The sequence below is a fragment of the Acartia tonsa genome, chromosome 10 (genome assembly GCF_053477335.1).
Source record: "Acartia tonsa isolate MP-2025a chromosome 10, ASM5347733v1, whole genome shotgun sequence".
NCBI lineage: Eukaryota > Metazoa > Arthropoda > Copepoda > Calanoida > Acartiidae > Acartia > Acartia tonsa.
Window position 1 is genome coordinate 20,315,170 of NC_137269.1, and position 7,714 is coordinate 20,322,883.

Below are 7,714 nucleotides of genomic sequence, written 5' to 3' on the forward strand. Positions count from 1 at the left end.
TATTAGGATATGTTATAATTTGAAAGTATTATCACAACTATCTTTCCTATCACATTGTGAGAAATAAATGCAATCATCGTATCCAAAATTTTAATTAACTATAATATCACAGCATCATTAAGGTTTTTCAAGGTTTATTCAGTACTGTTAATGTAAAATAATTTACAGAGTAAGAAACCATTTTAAAGAAGAGAAACCATATATAGTGGAATCATGGATAAAAAGGAAAGGAATATTTTTCATTACTGAAATAAAATAACTATTTAAAACCATTTCCTAAAGAAACAAATCATAAATGAGTTAAAATGTATTATAAGTATATGTATAGCATATATAATGCTCAATTATAATATATACAAATAAACTAAATTCGTTGCAAAATTTAATAAACCGAAATTGAACATTATCAAATATAAACATTTGAGAGGATTTGAACCTTTGACATCCAAATAAAAAGGGATTGTTGGGTGTTTTTTGTAAATAATTATATCATAAAATAAAAGATGAAAAAATTACTAACAAAAAAACATTTACACTTTTTCAGATTGACAGAGCATATCGGTAAATTAATGAGAAGGTTGAACAATAAAGAAGGTACACATTTAATAGGACATCCATGCAAAAGATATTCTGACTTATTTACATACTCCTCAATCCTTTATTGTCCTACACATTGCTTATATCTGGTACTATCCTGATGGGAGGCTACAGAGAGTGTATCTGTATCATCTTCATTGGGGGAGGGGAGGGAGGGTAAATGCCCTCAAATGATTTTGGTCGGAATGAACTGGAAAATATGTGTTAATATGAATGAAATACATCACTGCAGACCAATACAATGTTACCCTGAAAGTCCCATATTTAGTGCTATTATAATAAAGGTATTCAACATCAAACTTATCCGCAAGTCATATAAAACTGCTTCAACATTATATTAATAATCATAATGAAAGTATGATAAAGTTATAGTAATGTACAAAGCTTATTCTTTATAAATTATTATTTTCAAACTGTCTGCAAAATAGTTGTTCTTCAGTAGAAACATCCAGTCTTTATTTGCTTAAACAATGAAGTAACAATGATTACTAATTGAAATACTATTTGCACTTAATATTTATAATTAATTGAATAATCTTGAAAGTATAAATTAACCACAAAATACAACTTTCATCATGATAAAACAGAAATAATTGGAAAATGGATAAGCATAAAAGTATTATTTTAACATTTTGTTTGCACCTATTCCGGGAGGGCTCCTGAAAATTATTATTTAGCCCCTTTTGTTTTATCTAAAACTATGTGAGATATCAATACACACTAAAAGTTATACCTCTCAAAATGAAAATTCCATAATTTACCTTTAAAAAAAAACAAGGTAATCACAGTACAAAACCGTCATAGGTTTAAAAAGGTTCAAAATATGATAGAGCTTTTTATAGAAATAGATACTTCTAATCGAAGTCATGGACATATTTATAGAAATTAGGCACAAAAAAAGTGTTTGTGATGTGTCATTTAACTACCAACAAAATGTAATAAAAAATAGACTAGGTCCAAAAATTAAAAAGAAAAGGATATACATATAATACTTTTATAATGATTCAAATTAGCGACAATAAAGATTATCGTAATAATTCTAAGATTTGCAATAAGATTTTTTTTATTTTGTTGTAATATAGCTGTAACTAAGAATCGCCTAATGGTAAGGAAAGATTTTTTTTACAAATTTAAATATCCCTACATTTTAATATTTAATGACTAAATATTACTACATTTTTACTAAATTCTTATCCTAGAAACTTGTGCATATTGTAATTGATTTCAGGAATAAAGTAGTATTCCTGGATAAAAGAACAATATAATCAAAAAGTTATTTTTAAATTAATTAAATTGGGTTTCAGGACAAAAGAAGGAGTGAATATTATGAATATACAAATAAGCCCCATGCAGGGTTTAGACAAGAAAAAAATATAAGATGGTTTAACATAGGTAAGGTTAGGCTAAGTGTTCACTCCGACATTTGTCCACTCTGACGTTTTTCACTTCTGTGTTTGTCCTATGACCCTAAATTTAGCAACATTGTCATTGATTTGACTACGCGATGTGTCCAAGGTTTAGGTTCAGCTAGTTGGATCGATAATGTATGGATTCCAATCAAACTGTTGAATGGAGATAATTGTAAAAAGTGAATATTTTATTATGTTTGATAATACAGGGGGGTGGGAGGGGGGGGGCGTAGGGGACTTCAATGGAAAGTAGCATAGTTTTTTACACAGATTTACACCAAACTCTAAATGAGATTATATTTCTTCCAGTGTTCAAACTTTAAAAGTGTTAATGTTCGTTTCTCTGATTTTGGAGCTTCGCTTTTTATGGATTTTGTGTTTCTTTTTTTACTAAGTTTAGTTGAATTTTATTAAATGAACAAAATTTGCCAGAAATGTTAATTACCTGTATCCCTGTTTTATTAATACTTCATCCTAATGCAACAAAAGTTATGTAACTGACCTCACAATATGTCCATATCATTAACACCAGACATTAGTTATTTATCACGTCGTATTATAGACATCTTTCCTCGGATATTAAAATGAAAAGTTATAAGATTTAGTTCCCGGGCTGACAAAACTAGTATCAATTCAAAGTTTTTAATTAATTTATTATTTATTTAGTTTTCGTGGGAAAATGTCTGTAATGCGATTAGCAGATAAAATTTTAATGAAAAAATAATATGTTGTTTCTCTGTCTGTGTGTGTCTGTGCTAAAAGATCTCGCTACCCTTTGAACTGATACCATATAAAGCTTTCCTTTACAGTAAAGCTTCTTTAAAGTCCCCGTTGGGTATTTGGAAGGAAGGTGCCTACAACCTACCAAGATAAATCATCCATAGAATAGAAGAGTCCCTAAAGGCTAGAACTGGCTCCGATAGTAAAAATTAATAGCATATATTCTACTAGCGGCCGTGCTATTAGCATTTAGGGGCTCTATATTCGAAGGGATTTCTAAGGGTAGAAAAATAGCCTGACAAACTTATCAGTTCAGCGGTTAATGAAATCCTTCATTACAGACAAAAAAAGCTTACTACTTTAAATATATAATGGGATATTGAAAACTTAAATTAATTGAATTTAATTATCTTTGGGAAATAGTAGGAAAACAAACTGATTTTATTACACCATCTTGAACACTAAAAACCCCTTCCCCCTTATTTTGAAATAAATTAAAAATACAGGTGGGTAATTTTTGCGTTTGTTCTTTAATACTTAGGTTAGGTTATGTTAGGTTATATTGGGTACTAGTTAGCCACGCAGGAATAAAGACCCCCCAATCTTATTATCAATTTATTTTAAAAATAAGGGGGTTAAAAGTGTTCTACCGACCACTTGTAGGAAAGCACCCTGATTCATATTTCACGTGTAGACAAACGTGCTTTAGAAAATAAGGAAACCAAAATTATTTAGGCTGCTAGCTGACGTCATAATAAGTTTATTTTCTCTTCCAAACAAAAATTACAAAGTGACAGTATTCTGTCTGTCCGTCTCACTATCTTTTTTTAGATCTCTTGACGGCTTCGCTTTACTTATATCGCTTTTTTTAAAGTAAAGGATTGGTTTTAGTTTTAAGCTAATTATCATAAATTTCAAAAACTAAAGCATGCATTTTTTGTGTTGAATTAAATTAATAATGAACCTAAATTTCTAAAAATCCTTTAATCTTAAATATTGAATACCTGCAAAATTGATTATAATTTTAATTCAAGATAAAGATTCAAGTTGCTGCGTTACTTATAGGCATATGTATTATGTAAGTATGTTGGTTGAGTGTTTCTAACAAGCTTTGAAAAATATACTTATTTTTGTATTTCCACTAAAATCAGGTCAAAAAAAACACAAACACTAAGGAAAATGTAATGCCACTAAAAAGGAAAACTTCACACCATTATTATATGATTTCAATAAATAACAAGGTTGAAAATATACATGAAAGCGAAGCTCTAAAATCTTAAGGGAGTACATACGAAGAATAACCCTTGTAAAGTGTCAGAATCTAATAAGTCTGAACGAAATTGTAAATAAATTTGTTGCAAAATTGCGTAAATAAAGGATACATTAAAAGGACATACTTTGATTTTTAGGATTTGATTATAGAGATGCATTGCTTGTACCTTATTGTCTTAAGAATCATTATTCTAAAAATCAGATGAATAGGATAATTATATCATTTCAAAAATTTTGTCCAAAATGGACAAACGGACTTTCTCGTACCTAACTGTTATAGAAATCATCCTGCAATAGAATAATTAAATATGTCTAAATTAACGAAGAGAACTGACTGTTACGGACGAGAAGACGGACCGAGGCGAAAGTTTCGCTTTTAAAAATGCTTACTAAAAGATGATAAAAAATATGTTAAATTCTAGTGTTATCAGAAAAGAGGTTTCTGTAGAACTAAACTCTGCAGAAAGAAAGTTTGTTTGGGGAAAATTTAGTAAAAACTTCAGAGATATTTAGAAAAGTAAATTAAGCAAAAAATGGTGTTCTAAGCTATGGAACTTAATAGGATGTTTGATTGTCTGTATCTCACTAAAATAAAATATTTTTGGAGAAGCTTCGTAAAGGTTACCCTAATAAAAAATTATAAAGAGAGGTATGTGGTCTTTTCACCAATTCGAGGTATTCTACCCAGAGATCTAAAGGGATTAGACAATTTTCGATTAATTGATGAACAATGTACATCCCTAATGATAATATTCTAAATTACCCCTTGTGTAGATTACACACGTGGTTGAAACGTTTGTACACTCAATTTAATAAAACGACCATTAAAGATTTAATAAAAGTCCCCAAAAAATTTAAGCCAACGAATAAGAAAACGATATTATAAAACTTTGTAGAATAGTGTAATAAGCATCTCATTGTACCCTCCCTCCCTGAATTCTACAACTTTGTAGAATTTTACATTGTATAGCTCTGCCTTATTTATATCCATGTTTCCCTGGAAACATTGAAGCTGACTGACTGACTCCTGATAAAAATGCAGCAACTTTTTTCTGCATGACGAGAGAAGGATAGGGGAATGCTATACTTAAAAACAATAATAGTACAATAGACTATCAAATTCTGCTTTAAAAATACAATGAAACAGATAAAGATATTCTTTAATTACATATTCTATCATTGTGTAGATCCCTGATTATTTTTAAAAACGAAGCTTTTCTATAATAAGGGTCGGTCCGGCCGTACGTTTGTCAGGAAAAAATAGATTTTTCCTTAATTTAAGCACGTTAGAATTCTCGATTTCAAATTTTGCATAGTAAATCCTGTAGTAGTTAGGTACGATTTAGAAATCATAGAAACTCTATATTCGTTACCAGAATGTCTGTAGGTCCATTTTAAATATGTTGATTTTTAACTTTTTCAACAACAAATTTTTAAGTGATATAATTATCCGATTGATCTGATTTTTGTAATACTGATTCCTAGGACAACAAAGTACAATGTTATCAGCGAAGCATCTATATAATAAAGTGTTAGAAATGTAAGTAAGTCGACTTTTATACATTTGTATTCTGATTATTCAGATCTTACATTTTACAATTGATAATGTTTGTTTGTCCTACCGGTTCATAGCTTCGTTTTTTGGGATCTTGTCATCCTTGTTTGTTTACCATTTTTTAAAACCAGGATAAACTCAAAAAATAACTTGATAAATCATGTCGTATTCAGAAGAAATAAGTTAATGTGTTCAAGCAACAACAAAACAATTCATAAATATGTAAAAAAAAAAGTTGTATAAAATTTCCTTATTTTAAGTGTCTATAAATTTTTTATCTTAATTGTATTAAGTGCCGTATAGACCAGGGAATTAAAGGGATAAGACATTGGCTGATAATTTTATGTATATCCCCAATAATGATACACAAAATTACTCCCTCTGCAAGTTACAATTATTTGTTGAAACGTTTGAACACTAAGCGTAATGAACCAACAAATTCACATTCAATAAAAGTCCCCAAAGTTGTTAATCCAACTAATAAGAAACATTATTATTAAATTTTGGGGATTAGTGTAATAAACAGCCTTTTCCTCCCTGCGTATAGACAGATCCTAGTTACAACAGCGCCTCAAAAAAAATTGAGGGGTTAATTGATTTTTTTTCAGTTTTTTAATAATTTTGCGATAAATAACTATACTCTTTTATTTGTAATTTATTTCGAAAACAATTTAGTTAAAGTTGTCTATAATAATCTGTGTACAGGTGTAAAATTACAATAATACACTTTTCAACATTAGATAAAATAAAGTTGAAAATTGTTTGTATCTTTGTCTAAATAAGTAGGATGCCAGTCTATATGCATTAAGATATATAAGTTTTCCGGAATTTTAATGTTAGGGGGAGATTTGAAATCTGCATCAAATTTTAAGGATTTTTTATAAAATTCGTTTTTTGTATAATTCTTTATCTAAAAGCGGAAATGCATTTTAAGTTAATTAATTTTGACCAATAGGATAGGTGGATTTTAAACTACCTTCGCTCTAATTGGTTGAATGATGTACGCCATCTTATCAGAGCGCAGATTTTTTAAATCCACCAATCACAGATGCCAAAATTAATTATCTTAAATTGCATTTTCGCTTTTAGATAAAGAATTATAGAAAAAACGAATTTTATAAAAAATCCTCAAAAATTGATGCAGATTTCAAATCTCCCCCTAACTTTAAAATTCCGGAAAACGTATATATCTTAATATGCATGTATATTGTATATATGTACCAAAAGATCTTATTAACCGCTAATCCATTTTGGTCCTATTTAACAGTAAAACTTTTTACAGGTTCTGAGATTTTTATCTCATAGTGAGAGGGTAGCTTACTGTGAGATATCTCCTTTAAAAATAGATATTAGGGTGATAAGTATCAAGGCACCCCCCCCCCCCCAACGATATCAAAACAGCTTGACAGATAAATTATTGCTTTTCAGTGATGCCCTGTATAAGGTGCAATATTACATTAATCTATTTTGTATATGTCTATAACAAAATATCTATTGGGACCAAAACTGCAAATAATTGTAAATTATCAATTTTACACCATACACAATGAGCTAAGAATTCTTTTTTCCAGTATGGCTCCAAATACAAATACAATGTCCGATGGATTATTACCAGTGATGAGCCAAACAGAAAAATCATGTATTGAATCGTATTACAGAGAATATTTCAAGAGAAAAATTTAATTAAAGTAATAAAATTTATCCTTGTTTTGCTAGTCCGGGCCTTTTGTTGCTCGGGGCCATTATAACTGAAATTTATCCTCTCGTTTTTAATTTTTATATCCGCGGAAAAATGTCTTTAATGTGATAAATAACTATACTATGTATATAAAAGAGAAATAATGAGATTCTAAAAAGAACAAGTATGACAACATCCATAAATGCGAAACTCAACAATTAGATCAGAAAACAATTCTACCAAGATAAATTTGCAACATCAGTTAGTGTTTGACGAATAGTCCTCTCATAAAAATGCGTTGCGCATTCAAAACTCTGATACAAAACACATGGGAAAAATGAAATCATAATACTAATTAATTTTTAAGATTTAAAGCTCATAAAAATATTCTTATTACTGTAGCATTGCTGCTTTATAACAAACACCCGTAGCTTCGCTCCATGGGCCAAAGGACTTCACTTACAGGTTTGGTAGGAATAGACC